We start from the raw sequence: 17,381 nt of genomic DNA, 5'->3' as shown, positions 1-17,381 counted from the left end.
AGAAAGAAACTTAGTGAAGAAGATTCATAAACTTAACATGATAGGGCTCGAAATTGGAATTTGGCAACGCTCGTCTGCCGCGGGAGAATCACGTGTACCGTTCGATCGAACGAGGAGACGTCGAACGCATAATTGGTGACCCTTCCGTAGATCTCACGGGAAAGAAACTTAAGGCTAAATATGAGAAACTTAACTCCATATGGCTCAGAAAAAGGTGGTTTACAGCGTTCCCCGGGGACGCACACCGAACACCTATAGATATTCCACATAGTGCCTCATTTAAATGAGCAGCCTATCTAGCCGCAAAAATCAGAAAGAAACTTAGTGAAGAAGATTGAGAAACTTAACATCATAGAGTCGGCGAACACATATTTGGTCACCCTTCCGTAGAGCTCATGGGAAAGAAACTTAGGGGTAAATATGAGAAACTTAACTCCATATGGCTCAAAAAGAGGAGGTTTCCAACGCTCACCGGTTACACACACCTGTATATATTCCACCTAGTGCCTCGTTTTAATGAGCTACGCATCCATATGTTGCAAATATCAATGGTCATTTTTATCGAGAGATTTTGCAATGACGAGTACCGACCTGAAATATACATAATGGTCTCTTATCATGAGTGTTGGTTTAATAACCATGTGGAAATGTTGAAGGAAGGCGCAAAAATCAGAAAGAAACTTAGTGAAGAAGATTGAGAAACTTAACATGATACGGCTCGAAATTGGAATTAGGCAACGCTCGTCTGCCGCGGGAGAATCACGTGTACCGTTTGATCGAACGAGGAGACGTTGAACGCATAATTGGTGACCCTTCCGTAGAGCTCAGGGGAAAGAAACTTAAGGCTAAATATGAGAAACTTAACTCCATATGGCTCAGAAAAAGGAGGTTTACAACGCTCGCTGGTGACGCACACCGAACACCTATATATATTCCACCTAGTGCCTCATTTAAATGAGCAACCTGTCTAGGCACAAAAATCAGAAAGAAACTTAGTGAAGAAGATTGAGAAACTTAACATGATAGAGTCGGCGAACACATATTTGGTAACCCTTCCGTAGAGCTCACGGGAAAGAAACTTAGGGGTAAATATGAGAAACTTAACTCCATATGGCTCAAAAAGAGGAGGTTTCCGACGCTCACCGGTTACACACACCTATATATATTCCACCTAGTGCCTCGATTTAATGAGCTACGCATCCATATGTTGCAAATATCAGTGGTCATTTTTGTCAAGAGATTTTGCAACGACGAGTACCGACCTGAAATATACATCATGGTCTCTTATCATGAGGTGTTGGTTTAATAACCATGTGGAAATGTTGAAGGAAGGCACGAAAATCAAAAAGAAACTTAGTGAAGAAGATTGAGAAACTTAACATGATACGGCTCGAAATTGGAATTAGGCAACATTCATCCGACGCGGGAGAATCACGTGTACCGTTCGATCGAACGAGGAGACGTTGAACGCATAATCGGTGACCCTTCCGTAGAGCTCACAAGAAAGAAACTTAAGCCTAAATATGAGAAACTTAACTCCATATGGCTCAGAAAAAGGAGGTTTACAATGCTCGCCTGTGACGCACACCGAACACCTATATATATTCCACCTAGTGCCTCATTTAAATGAGCAGCCTGTCTAGGCGCAAAAATCAGAAAGAAACATAGTGAAGAAGATTGAGAAACTTAACATGATAGAGTCGGTGAACACATATTTGGTCACCCTTCCGTAGAGCTCACGGGAAAGAAACTTAGGGGTAAATATGAGAAACTTAACTCCATATGGCTCAAAAGAGGAGGTTTCCGATGCTCACCGGTTACACACACCTATATATATTCCATCTAGTGCCTCATTTTAATGAGCTACGCATCCATATGTTGCAAATATCAATGGTCATTTTTGTCGAGAGATTTTGCAATGACGAGTACCGACCTGAAATATACATAATGGTCTCTTATCATGAGGTGTTGGTTTAATAAACATGTGGAAATGTTGAAGGAAGGCGCAACAATTAGAAAGAAACTTAGTGAAGAAGATTCATAAACTTAACATGATAGGGCTCGAAATTGGAATTTGGCAACGCTCGTCTGCCGCGGGAGAATCACGTGTACCGTTCGATCGAACGAGGAGACGTCGAACGCATAATTGGTGACCCTTCCGTAGATCTCACGGGAAAGAAACTTAAGGCTAAATATGAGAAACTTAACTCCATATGGCTCAGAAAAAGGTGGTTTACAGCGTTCCCCGGGGACGCACACCGAACACCTATAGATATTCCACATAGTGCCTCATTTAAATGAGCAGCCTATCTAGCCGCAAAAATCAGAAAGAAACTTAGTGAAGAAGATTGAGAAACTTAACATCATAGAGTCGGCGAACACATATTTGGTCACCCTTCCGTAGAGCTCATGGGAAAGAAACTTAGGGGTAAATATGAGAAACTTAACTCCATATGGCTCAAAAAGAGGAGGTTTCCAACGCTCACCGGTTACACACACCTGTATATATTCCACCTAGTGCCTCGTTTTAATGAGCTACGCATCCATATGTTGCAAATATCAATGGTCATTTTTATCGAGAGATTTTGCAATGACGAGTACCGACCTGAAATATACATAATGGTCTCTTATCATGAGTGTTGGTTTAATAACCATGTGGAAATGTTGAAGGAAGGCGCAAAAATCAGAAAGAAACTTAGTGAAGAAGATTGAGAAACTTAACATGATACGGCTCGAAATTGGAATTAGGCAACGCTCGTCTGCCGCGGGAGAATCACGTGTACCGTTTGATCGAACGAGGAGACGTTGAACGCATAATTGGTGACCCTTCCGTAGAGCTCAGGGGAAAGAAACTTAAGGCTAAATATGAGAAACTTAACTCCATATGGCTCAGAAAAAGGAGGTTTACAACGCTCGCCGGTGACGCACACCGAACACGTATTTATATTCCACCTAGTGCCTCATTTAAATGAGCAGCCTGTGTAGGCGAAAAAATCAGAAAGAAACTTAGTGAAGAAGATTGAGAAACTTAACATGATAGAGTTGGCGAACACAAATTTGGTTACCCTTTCGTAGAGCTCATGGGAAAGAAACTTAGGGGGAAATATGAGAAACTTAACTCCATATGGCTTAAAAAGGGGAGGTTTCCGACGCTCACCGGTTACACACACCTATATATATTCCACCTAGTGCCTCGTTTTAATGAGCTACGCATCCATATGTTGGAAATATCAGTGGTCATTTTTGTCGAGAGATTTTGCAATGACGAGTAACGACCTGAAATATACATAATGGTCTCTTATCATGAGTTGTTGGTTTAATAATCATGTGGAAATGTTGATGGAAGGCGCAAAAATCAGAAAGAAACTTAGTAAAGAAGATTGATAAACTTAACATGATAGGGCTCGAAATTGGAATTAGGCAACGCTCATCTGCCGCGGGAGAATCATGTGTACTGTTCGATCGAACGAGGAGACGTCGAACGCATAATTGGTGACCCTTCCATAGATCTCACGGGAAAGAAACTTAAGGATAAATATGAGAAACTTAAGTCCATATGGCTCAGAAAAAGGAGGTTTATAACGCTCGCCGGGGACGCACACCGAACACCTATAGATATTCCACCTAGTGCCTCATTTAAATGAGCAGCCTATCTAGGTGCAAAAATCAGGAAGAAACTTAGTGAAGAAGATTGAGAAACTTAACATGATAGAGTCGGCGAACACATATTTTGTCACCCTTCCGTAGAGGTCACGGGAAAGAAACTTTGGGGTAAATATGAGAAACTTAACTCCATATGGCTCAACAAGAGGAGGTTTCCGACGCTCACCGGTTATGCAACCTATATATATTCCACCTAGTGCCTCGTTTTAATGAGCTACGCATCCATATGTTGCAAATATCAATGTTCATTTTTGTTGAGATATTTTGCAACGACGAGTACCGACCTGAAATATACACAATGGTCTCTTATCATGAGGTGTTGGTTTGATAACCATGTGGAAATACTGAAGGAAGGCGCAAAAATCAGAAAGAAACTTAGTGAAGAAGATTGATAAACTTAACATGATAGGGCTCAAAATTGGAATTAGGCAATGCTCGTCTACCGCGGGAGAATCACGTGTACCGTTCGATTGAACGAGGAGACGTCGAACGCATAATTGGTGACCCTTCCATAGAGCTCACGGGAAAGAAACTTAAGGCTAAATATGAGAAACTTAACTCCATATGGCTCAGAAAAAGGAGGTCCAACGCTCGCTGGTGACGCACACCGAACACCTATACCTATCCCACCTAGTGCCTCATTTAAATGAGCAGCCTCTCTAGGCGCAAAAATCAGAAAGAACGTAGTGAAGAAGACTGAGAAACTTAACATGATAGAGTCGACGAACACATATTTGGTCACCCTTCTGTAGAGCTCACAGGAAAGAAACTTAGGGGTAAAGATGAGAAACTAAACTCAATATGGCTCAAAAAGAGGAGGTTTCCGATGCTCACCGGTTACACACACCTATATATATTCTACCTAGTGCCTCGTTTTAATGAGCTACGCATCCATATGCTGCAAATATCAATGGTCATTTTTGTTGAGAGATTTTGCAACGACGAGTACCGACCTGAAATATACATAATGGTCTCTTATCATGAGGTGTTGGTTTAATAACCATGTGGAAATGCTAAAGCAAGGCCCAAAAATCAGAAAGAAACTTAGTACAGAAGATTGATAAACTTAACATGATAGGGCACGAAATTGGAATTAGGCAACGCTCGTCTACCGCGGGAGAATCACGTGTACCGTTCAATCGAACGAGGAGACGTCGAACGCATAATTGGTAACCCTTCCGTAGAGTTCACGGGAAAGAAACTTAAGGCTAAATATGAGAAACTTAACTCCATATGGCTAAGAAAAACGAGGTTTACAACGCTCGCCGGTGACGCACACTGAACACCTATATATATTCCACGTAGTGCCTCATTTAAATGAGCAGCCTGCCTAGGCGCAAAAATCAGACAGAAACTTAGTGAGTAAGATTGAGAATCTTAACACGATAGAGTCGGCGAACGCATAATTCGTCACCCTTCCGTAGAGCTCACGAGAAAGAAACTTAGGGGTAAATATGAGAAACTTAACTCCATATGGCTCAAAAACAGGAAGTTTCCGACCCTCACCGGTTACGCACACCTATATATATTCGGCCTAGTTCCTCGTTTTAATGAGCTACACATCCATATGCTGCAAATATCAATGGTCATTTGATCACCATCCCTCTCCGCCTGCACTGGTTGAGAGATTCTGCCTTGTCTTGAGAAAATTGCACCGAGTGCCTTGTCATAGGCGAATCAGATATGTTCTTCTATCGTGTAGCTATGTCTAATAAATGGTCTAATATATTAGGAAAGGGAAGTGTTGGGGTTGGATTTTTTCGTGAGGTAAGAATTCCTCTCATGTTTGTTGAGAGATTTTGCAAGGACCTGAAATATAAACAATGGTCTCTTATCATGAGGTGTTGGTTTAATAACCATGTGGAAATGCTGAAGGGCACAAAAATCAGAAAGAAACTTAGTGAAGAAGATTAATAAACTTAACATGATAGGGCTCGAAATTGGAATTAGGCAACGCTTGTCTGCCGCGGGAGAGCAACGTGTATCATTCGGTCGAACGAGGACTCATCCAACTCAAATTTGGTGAACCATCCATAGAGCTCACGGGAAAGAAACTTAAGACAAAATATGAGAAACTTAACTCCATGTGGCTCACAAAAAGGAGGTTTACAACGCTCGCCGGTGATGCACACCGTAGACCTATATATATTCCACCTAGTGCCTCATTTAAATGAGCAGCCTGCCTTGGCGCAAAAATCAGATAGAAACTTAGTGAGTAAAATTGAGAAACTTAACACAATAGAGTCGGCGAATGCATATTTTGTCACCCTTCCGTAGAGCTCACGGGAAAGAAACGTAGGGTTAAATATGAGAAACTTAACTCCATGTCGCTCAAAAAGAAGAGGTTTCCGACGATCATCGGTTACGCACACCTATATATATTCCACCTAGTGCCTTGTTTTAATGAGCTACGCATCCATATGCTGCATATATCAATGGTCATTTGATCACCATCCGTCTCCGCTGGCACTGGTTGAGAGATTTTGCCTTGTCTTGAGAAAATTGCACATAGTGCCTTGTCATAGGCGAATCAGATATGTTCTTCTATCGTGTATCTATGTCTAATAAATGGTCTAATAACCATGTGGAAATGCTGAAGGAAGGCGCAAAAATCAGAAAGAATCTTAGTGAAGAAGATTGATAAACTTAGCATGATAGGGCTCGAAATTGGAATTAGGCAACGCTCGTCTACCGTGGGAGAATCACGTGTACCGTTCGATCAAACGAGGAGACATCAAACGCATAATTGGTGACACTTCCGTAGAGCTCACGGGAAAGAAACTTAAGGCTAAATATGAGAAACATAACTCCATATGGCTCGGAAAAAGGAGGTTTACAACGCTCGCCGGTGATGCACACCGTAAACATATATATATTCCACCTAGTGCCTCATTTAAATGAGCAGCCTGTCTAGGCGCAAAAATCAGAAAGAAACTTAGTGAAGAAGATTGAGAAACTTAACATGTTAGAGTCGGCGAATACATATTTGGTCACACTTCCGTAGATCCCTTGGGAAAGAAACTTAGGGGTAAATATGAGAAACTTAACTCCATATGGCTCAAAAAGAGGAGGTTTCCGACGCTCACCGGTTATACACACCTATATATATTCCACCTAGTGCCTCGTTTTAATGAGCTATGCGTCCATATGTTGCAAATATCAATGGTCATTTTTGTTGAGAGATTTTGCAACGACGAGTACCGACCTTAAATATACATAATGGTCTCTTATCATGAGGTGTTGGTTTAATAACCATGTGGAAATGCTGAAGGAAGGCGCAAAAATCAGAAAGAAACTTAGTGAAGAAGATTGATAAACTTAACATGATAGGGCTCGAAATTGGAATTACGTAACGCTCGTCTGCCACGGGAGAATCACGTGTACCATTCTATCGAACGAGGAGACGTCAAACGCATAATTGGTGACCCTTCCGTAGAGCTCACGGGAAAGAAACTTAAGTCTAAATATGAGAAACTTAACTCCATATGGCTCAGAAAAAGGAGGTTTACAACGCTCGCCGGTGACGCACACCGAACACCTATATACATTCCACCTAGTGCCTCATTTAAATGAGCAGCCTGTCTAGGCGCAAAAATCAGAAAGAAACTTAGTGAAGAAGATTGAGAAACTTAACAAGATAGAGTCGGCGAACACATATTTGGTCACCCTTCCGTAGAGTTCACGGGAAAGAAACTTAGGGGTAAATATGAGAAACTTAACTCCATATTGCTCAAAAAGAGGAGGTTTCCGACGCTCACCGGTTACGCACACCTATATATATTTTACCTAGTGCCTCGTTTTAATGAGCTACGCATCCATTTGTTGAAAATATCAATTGTCATTTTTGTTGAGAGATTTTGCAACGACGAGTACCGACCTGAAATATACATAATGGTCTCTTACTATCAGGTGTTGCTTTAATAAGCTTGTGGAAATGCTGAAGGAAGGCGCAAAAATCAGAAAGAATCTTAGTTAAGAAGATTGATAAACTTAACATGATAGGGCTCAAAATTGGAATTAGGCAACGCTCGTCTACCGTGGGAGAATCACGTGTATCGTTCGATCGTACGAGGAGACATCAAACGCATAATTGGTGACACTTCCGTAGAGCTCACGGGAAAGAAACTTAAGGCTAAATATGAGAAACTTAACTCCATATGGCTCAGAAAAAGGAGGTTTAGAACGCTCACCGGTGACGCACATCGAACACCTATATATATATTCCACCTAGTGCGTCATTTAAATGAGCAGCCTGTCTAGGCGCAAAAATCAGAAAGAAACTTAGTGAAGAAGATTGAGAAACTTAACATGATAGAGTCGGCGAACACATATTTGGTCACACTTCCGTAGAGCTATTGGGAAAGAAACTTAGGGGTAAATATGAGAAACTTAACTCCATATGGCTCAAAAAGAGGAGCTTAACGACGCTCACTGGTTATGCACACCTATATATATTCCACCTAGTGCCTCGTTTTAATGAGCTACGCATCCATATGTTGCAATTATTAATGGTCATTTTTGTTGAGAGATTTTGCAACGACGAGTACCGACCTTAAATATACATAATGGTCTCTTATCATGAGGTGTTTGTTTAATAACCATGTGGAAATGCTGAAGCAAGGTGCAAAAATCAGAAAGAAACTTAGTGAAGAAGATTGATAAACTTAACATGATAGGGCTCGAAATTGGAATTAGGCAACGCTCGTCTGCCACGGGAGAATCACGTGTACCGTTCAATCGAACGAGGAGACGTCAAACGCATAATTGGTGACCCTTCCCTAGAGCTCACGGGAAAGAAACTTAAGGCTAAATATGAGAAACTTAAGTCCATATGGCTCAGAAAAAGGAGGTTTACATTGCTCGCCAGTGACACACACCGATCACCTATATATATTCCACCTAGTGCCTCATTTAAATGAGCAGCCTGTCTAGGCGCAAAAATCAGAAAGAAACTTAGTGAAGAAGATTGAGAAACTTAACATGATAGAGTCGGCGAACACATATTTGGTCACCCTTCTGTAGAGCTCACGGGAAAGAAACTTAGGGGTAAATATGAGAAACTTAACTCCATATGGCTCAAAAAGAGGAGGTTTCCGACGCTCACCGGTTATGCACACCTATATATATTCCACCTAGTGCCTCGTTTTAATGAGCTACGCATCCATATGTTGCAAATATCAATGGTCATTTTTGTTGAGAGATTCTGCAATGACGAGTACCGACCTGAAATATACATAAATAATGTCTCGTATCATCAGGTGTTGGTTTAATAACCATGTGGAAATGCTGAAGGAAGGCGCAAAAATCAGAAAGAATCTTAGTGAAGAAGATTGTTAAACTTAACATGATAGGGCTCGAATTGGAATTAGGCAATGCTCATCTACCGTGGGAGAATCACGTGTACCGTTCGATCGATCGAGGAGACATCAAGCGCATAATTGGTGACACTTCCGTAGAGCTCACGGGAAAGTAACTTAAGGCTAAATATGAGAAACTTAACTCCATATGGCTCAGAAAAAGGTGGTTTACAACGCTCGCCGGTGACGCACACCGTACACATATATATATTCCACCTAGTGCCTAATTTAAATGAGCAGCCTCTCTAGGCGCAAAAATCAGAAAGAAAGTTAGTGAAGAAGATTGAGAAACTTAACATGATCGAGTCGGCGAGCACATATTTGGTCACACTTCCGTGGTGCTCTTGGGAAAGAAACTTAGGGGTAAATATGAGAAACTTAACTCCATATGGCTCAAAAATAGGAGGTTTCCGACGCTCACCGGTTATGCACACCTATATATATTCCACCTAGTGCCTCGTTTTAATGAGCTACGATCCATATGTTGGAAATATCAATGGTCATTTTTGTTGAGAGATTTTGCAACGACGAGTACCGACGTGAAATATACATAACGGTCTCTTATCATGAGGTGTTGGTTTAATAACCATGTGGAAATGCTGAAGGAATCCGCAAAAATCAGAAAGAAAATTAGTGAAGAAGATTGATAAACTTAATATGATAGGGCTCGAAAATGGAATTAGGCAACGCTCGTCTGCCGCAGGAGAACCACGTGTACCGTTCAATCGAACGAGGAGACGTCAAACGCATAATTGGTGACCCTTCCGTAGAGCTCACGGGAAAGAAACTTAAGGCTAAATATGAGAAACTTAACTCCATATGGCTCAGAAAAAGGAGGTTTACAACGCTCGCCGGTGACGCGCACCGAACACCTATATATATTCCACCTAGTGCCTCATTTAAATGAGCAGCCTGTCTAGGCGCAAAAATCAGAAAGAAACTTAGTGAAGAAGATTGAGAAACTTAACATGATAGAGTCGGCGAACACATATTTGTTCACTCTTTCGTAGAGTTCACGGGAAAGAAACTTAGGGGTAAATATGAGAAACTTAACTCCATATGTCTCAAAAAGAGGAGGTTTCCGACGCTCACCGGTTACGCACACCTATATATATTCCACCTAGTGCCTCGTTTTAATGAGCTACGCATCCATATGTTGCAAATATCAACGGTCATTTTTGTTGAGAGATTTTGCAACGACGAGTACCAACCTGAAATATAAATAATGGTCTCTTATCATGAGGTGTTGGTTTAATAATCATGTGGAAATGGTGAAGGAAGGCACAAAAATCAGAAAGAAACTTATTGACGAAGATTGATAAACTTAACATGATAGGGCTCGAAATTGGAATTAGACAACGCTCGTCTGCCGTGGGAGAATCACATGTACTTTTCGATTAAACGAGGAGACGTCGAACGCATAATTGGTGACCCTTCTGTAGAGCTCACGGGAAAGAAACTTAAGGCTATATATGAGAAACTTAACTCCCACTACTAGGGAAAAGCCTATACACAGAATCTTACCAGCAGCGCGCTTTAAAATAAGGCGCTGCTGCTACTTAGCAGTAGCGAGCTCAAGCTTAACCCGCTGCTGAAATAAATATAGCAGTAGCGCCCCCGCTCAAAGACGCGCTACTGATATAATTTCCACGAGGCCGCCGCGAGGCTAGTTCTAGCAGCAGCGCGTTATCACGAAGAGCGCTACTACTACGTAGCAGCGCATTTCACCAATAAGCGCTACTGCTAAGTTTACTACAAAAATTTAGTCCCACCTCGCTCCGTGAAGAGAGTTTCTACCACCTTAAATATGTCACTTCTCAAACTTTGACAAGCAATTGGTCTTCATTGAACTCTATGTGTACAATTTGTGGCCGCAATATGAGTATTCACCGGTTCCTAAACCGGTGAGGACTCATATTGACAAATCATATTGTACACAAAAAGATCGTTGATGATCAATGTATTTTTGATATATTGAAGTCTATTTTTACATGCTGACACATAGCAGTAGCGCTTCTTTGTGAAAGGCGCTGCTGCTAGGTAGTTTAGCAGTAGCGTCTTTCTCTATAGCGCGCTACTGCTAAGCCATTCCATCTCCCACCCCCTCTCCTCTATCCGATCCACTCACACTCACACACTCACTAGATCCCCTCTCAACCCCTCGTGCCGGTCCTCCCCCATCGCCCCTCCTCCCTCTGCGCCGCTGTCACCTACTCCTCCTTGCTAGACTCGGTACCGGTCTCCTCCTCCATCCTCCCTCCACTCGCCGCTGGCCGGCCCCTCCTCGCTCCGCCTTCCTCCTCCGTCCTCCCTCCACTGGCCGCCGGCCGGTGCCTCCTCGCCCCGCCTTCCTCCTCTGTCCTACTCTCTTCTCCCTCCTCGAGTCGCCCCTCCTTCTCCCTCCTCCCTGCTACATTTTGATTTAGTAGGCTAGTTCATATGCAACATTTTGATTTAGTTGATATGATTTAGTTGATTTAGTTGATTTAGAACATTTTGATTTAGTTGATTTAGTAGGCTAGTTCATTTAGTTGATTTAGTATGCACCATTTTATTGTTATTTTTTCTGTACATGGATAGGTAGTTGCTTTTGTTTTTTTGTAATAAGTTACTTTTTGGCAAAATGTAGGTGGTACCTTGTCATCTAATATGTTACTAGATCTTAGGATTATAATTGTCCATCAAATTGCTTCTCGCGGAAGAACCAAAAATATCACATGCTACTGTTTTTCTTTCCTGTGAAGTGGATCGTTAATCCTTTGCTCATATTGCTTTAGGAAAAATGGCGCCACCACCACCACCACTATGTCGACTGTGCCAGTCAAGGTGCGCCAGCAGCCTTGCAACTGGCAAGCTGTTCGGCATCTACTTCCAGCCGAGTTTTTGTCATGCGGCGGTAAGAAATTAGATGAAATGTAATAACTATTTTATTTTTAGTGTTGGCATTACTTCATTGTGTCATTTTGCTTATTTTACACAGATCGTCCCATGCAATGTGAGGTTGAAATTCAACAAGGTGACAGGAGACACTGTGACATTTGAGGCTCCTGGGGGGCCGTAGACTATGGAGGTCGAGAAAGGACGCAATATGTCGCAGATTGGAGGAGATGGATGGGCCCGTTTCGTCGCCCGCATGCATCTTACTGGTGGTGAGTTGATCAGCTTCTCCTTCAAAGCAGAAAGACCCAAGCTGGCTGTCATTTATCTCTGGTGGAAGATGATGAAGATGACGAAGATGATGAAGATGATGAAGATAATGAGGACCCACTCGATGAAGATGATGAGGACGCACTTCATGAAGCCATCGTAGCTCAAAGAACAAGGCTGAGCGAGGAGGAGGTGTCCAACCTGTGGGACATAATTCCGCCACGTGCTGACTTTGTCGGGGTGCCATTCGTGACCCGCCTGACAAATACCATGGTTGATCGACATGATATGGTATGTTATACTTACAAATGCAAATTATCCGATGAAATACTTAGTGTACAGTCCAATGATATGGTATGTTGTGTGGAATCTAGTCGATGATATGTTTTAGTGTAGAGTTCGATCACATGCTTATTAGTGTAGAATCTAAGGAACTATTAATAGTGTAGATAATCCATATGTACTTATTTGCGAGGCTATTTATTAATTGATATGTTTTTCTTATTCAGAAATTGGCAAAGAGCATATCTGTGAGTTATGGTATCGAGCCTGATGAAGAAGGCTCAGCTGGACTACGCCTTACTGCAAGGGGCTCCGTCACAACCTGTACTTACCGCGTGGACACGGACGGTCGCAATCACTTAAACTTGGTTGGGTGGAAGAAATTCCTCGATGGCACGAATCTTCGTGTTGGACAAGCCATCCTAGTTACTATCAGGAACACCAACCGCCCAGGCTTGAGGATGATGATTGTCTTCGATATCATCTAGAACTACATATGTGTGTGTGGCTATATCATCTAGAACTACATATGATGATCGTCGTCGATATCATCTAGAACTACATATGATGATCGTCGTCGATATCATCTAGAACTACATATGATGATCGCCGTCGATATGACCTTGTACTGCTTGAGAATGCATGTTGACTATGCATGAAATTGTTATCTAGTACTCCCTTCGTTCCAAGTTACTCGTTGTTGTTTGAACTAAAACCATGACGAGTAATTTGGAACGAAGGGAGTACTACCCTGTACTTATAATGGTTTATGAATTTGATATCTAGTAGCAGTACCTAGTATCTAGTATCTGAAAGGGAAAGGGGTACTGGGGAAAATGATGAAAGATATAGTAGTAGCGAGGGACTGCGAAATCGCTACAACTAACTAATAGTAGCGCGTTCGGCAAAAGCGCTGCTGATATCGTCAACAGTAGTAGAGCGGGTACGGACCGCCCTACTACTATAAATTAGTTGTAGCGCCTTATTAGTAGCGAGGCCACCCGCGCTGCTGCTAGCCTCAAAACCCGCGATACTACTAGGGTTTTCCCTAGTAGTGTCCATATGGCTAAGAAAAGGAGGTTTACAACGCTCGCCGGGGACACACACCGAACACACATATATATTCCACCTAGTGCCTCATTTAAATGAGCAGCCTGTCTAGGTGCAAAAATTAGAAAGAAACTTAGTGATAAGATTGAGAAACTTAACATGATAGAGTCGCCGAACACATATTTGGTAACCCTTCCGTAGAGCTCACGGGAAAGAAACTTAGGGGTAAATATGAGAAACTTAACTCAATATGGCTCAAAAAGAGGAGGTTTCCGACGCTCACCTGTTATGCACACCTATATGTATTCCACATAGTGCCTCGTTTTAATGAGCTACGCATCCATATGCTGCAAATATCAATGGCCATTTGATCACCATCCGTCTCCGCTGGCACTGCTTGAGAGATTTTGCCTTGTCTTGAGAAAATTGCACCTAGTGCCTTGTCATAGGCGAATCAGATATGTTCTTCTATCATGTATCTATGTCTAATAAATGGTCTAATATATTATGAAAGGGAAGTGCTGGGATTGGATTTTTTTCGTGAGGTAAGAATTCCGCTCATGTTTGTTGAGAGATTTTGCAAGGACCTGAAACATAAACAATGGTCTCTTAACATGAGGTGTCGGTTTAATAACCATGTGGAAATGCTGAAGGGCGCAAAAAATAGAAAGAAACTTAGTGAAGAAGATTAAGAAACTTAACATGATAGGGCTCGACATTGGAATTAGGCAACACTCATCTGCCGCGGGAGAATCACGTGTACCATCCGGTCGAACGAGAGTCATCCAACGCAAATTTGGTGACCCTTCCGTAGAGCTCACGGAAAAGAATCTTAAGGCTAAATATGAGAAACTTAACTCCATATGGCTCAGAAAAAGGAGGTTTACAACGCTCGTCGGTGATGCACACCGAACACCTATATATATTCCACCTAGTGCCTCATTTAAATGAGCAGCCTGCCTAGGCGCAAAAATCAGACCGAAACTTAGTCAGTAAGATTGAGAAACTTAACACGATAGAGTCGGCGAACGCATATTTCGTCACCCTTCCGTAGAGCTCACGGGAAAGAAACTTAGGGGTAAATATGAGAAACTTAACTCCATATGACTCAAAAAGAGGAGGTTTCCGACGCTCACCGGTTACCCACACCTATATATATTCCACCTAGTGCCTCGCTTTAATGAGCCACGCATCCATATGTTGCAAATATCAATGGTCATTTTTGTTGAGAGATTTAGCAACGACGAGTACCGACCTGAAATATACATAATGGTCTCTTATCATGAGGTGTTGGTTTAATAACCATGTGGAAATGCTGAAGGAAGGCGCAAAAATCAGAAAGAAACTAAGTGAAGAAGATTGATAGACTTAACATGATAGGGCTCAAAATTGGAATTAGATAACGCTCGTCTGCCGTGGGAGAATCTCGTGTACCGTTCGATCAAACAAGGAGACGTCGAACGCATAATTCGTGACCCTTCCGTAGAGCTCACGGGAAAGAAACATAAGGCTAAATTTGAGAAACTTAACTCCATATGGCTCAGAAAAAGGAGGTTTACAACGCTCGCCGCGGACACACACCGAACACATATATATATTCCACCTAGTGCCTCATTTAAATGGGCAGCCTGTCTAGGCGCAAAAATCAGAAAGAAACTTAGTGAAGAAGATTGAGAAACTTAACATGATAGAGTCCGTGAACACATATTTGGTCACCCTTCCGTAGAGCTCACAGGAAAGAAACTTAGGGGTAAATATGAGAAACTTAACTCCATATGGCTCAAAAAGAGGAGGTTTCCGACGCTCACCGGTTACGCACACCTATATATATTCCACCTAGTGCCTCGTTTTAATGAGCTACGCATCCATATGCTGCAAATATCAATGGTCATTTGATCACCATCCGTCTCCGCTGGTACTAGTTGAGAGATTTTGCCTTATCTTGAGAAAATTGCACCTAGTGCCTTGTCATAGGTGAATTAGATATGTTCTTCTCTCGTGTATCTATGTCTAGTAAATGGTCTCATATATTCTGAAAGGGAAGTGCTGGGATTGGATTTTTTCGTGAGGTAAGAATTCCGCTCATGTTTGTTGAGAGATTTTGCAAGGACCTGAAATATAAACAGTGTTCTCTTATCATGAGGTGTTGGTTTAATAACCATGTGGAAATGCTGAAGGGCGCAAAAAATAGAAAGAAACTTACTGATGAAGATTAAGAAACTTAACATGATAGGGCTCGAAATTGGAATTAGGCAACGCTCGTCTGCCGCGGGAGAATTACGTGTACCATTCGGTCGAACGAGGAGTCATCCAACGCAAATTTAGTGACCCTTCCATAGAGCTCACGGAAAAGAAACTTAAGGCTAAATATGAGAAACTTAACTCCATATGGCTCAGAAAACGGAGGTTTACAACGCTCGCCGGGGATGCACACCGAACACCTATATATATTCCACCTAGTGCCTCATTTAAATGAGCCGCCTGCCTAGGCGCAAAAAGCAGATAGAAACTTAACACGATAGAGTCCGCGAACGCATATTTCGTCACCCTTCCGTAGAGCTCACGAGAAAGAAACTTAGGGCTAAATATGAGAAACTTAACTCCATATGGCTCAAAAAGAGGAGGTTTCCGACGCTCACCGTTTACGCACACCTATATATATTCCACCTATTGCCTCGTTTTAATGAGCTACACATCCATATGTTGCAAATATCAATGGTCATTTTTGTTGGGAGATTTTGCAACGACGAGTACCGACCTGAAATATACATAATGGTCTCTTATCATGAGGTGTTGGTTTAATAACCATGTGGAAATGCTGAAGGAAGGCGCAAAAATTAGAAAGAAAGTGTGTGAAGAAGATTGATAAACTTAACATGATAGGGCTCGAAGTTGGAATTAGACAACGCTCGTCTGCCACGGGAGAATCACATGTACCGTTCGATCAAAGGAGGAGACGTCGAACGCATAATTGGTGACCCTTCCATAGAGCTCACGGGAATGAAACTTAAGGCTAAATATGAGAAACTTAACTCCATATGACTTAGAAAAACGAGGTTTACAACGCTCGCCGGGGACACACACCGAACACATATATGTATTCCACCTAGTGCCTCATTTAAATGAGCAGCCTGTCTAGGCGCAAAAATCAGAAAGAAACTTAGTGAAGAAGATTGAGAAACTTAACATGATAGAGTCGGCGAACACATATTTGGTCACCCTTCCGTAGAGCTCACGGGAAAGAAACTTAGGGGTAAATATAGAAACTTAACTCCATATTGCTCAAAAAGAGGAGGTTTCCAATGCTCACCGGTTACGCACACCTATATATATTCGACCTAGTGCCTCGTTTTAATGAGCTACGCATCCATATGCTGCAAATATCAATGGTCATTTTTGTTGAGAGATTTTGCAGCGACGAGTACCGACCTGAAATATACGTAATGGTCTCTTATCATGAGGTGTTGGTTTAATAACCATGTGGAAATGCTGAAGGAAGGCGCAAAAATCCGAAAGAAACTTAGTGAAGAAGATTGATAAACTTAGCATGATAGGGCTCGAAATTGGAATTAGGCAACGCTCATGTGACAGCCTGGTTTTTGCCCTCTCTTCTTAGCCTGATTCTCAGTTGATTTGAATTTGAAATTTGGAGTTTTGAATCTTTTAATATGGACTTAAGCACTTGGGTACCCCTTGGCGTTCACCCAAGTGCCTCATTTCCCTCTCTAGCCATCATTCCCTCTCCGGTTCATCTCAAAATAGCATTTGGAATATTTTTCTTTAATGAAAAATATTCATTTCCCTCTCTTGAACCCTAGCTAACTCATTGTGCTCCAAAGCAACCCCATTTTTTATGGCCCAAAAATCTGAGAAAAATCCCAA

The sequence above is a fragment of the Triticum aestivum genome, chromosome 2D (genome assembly GCF_018294505.1).
Source record: "Triticum aestivum cultivar Chinese Spring chromosome 2D, IWGSC CS RefSeq v2.1, whole genome shotgun sequence".
In the NCBI taxonomy this organism is placed as follows: domain Eukaryota; kingdom Viridiplantae; phylum Streptophyta; class Magnoliopsida; order Poales; family Poaceae; genus Triticum; species Triticum aestivum.
This window is presented reverse-complemented; position numbering follows the sequence as displayed.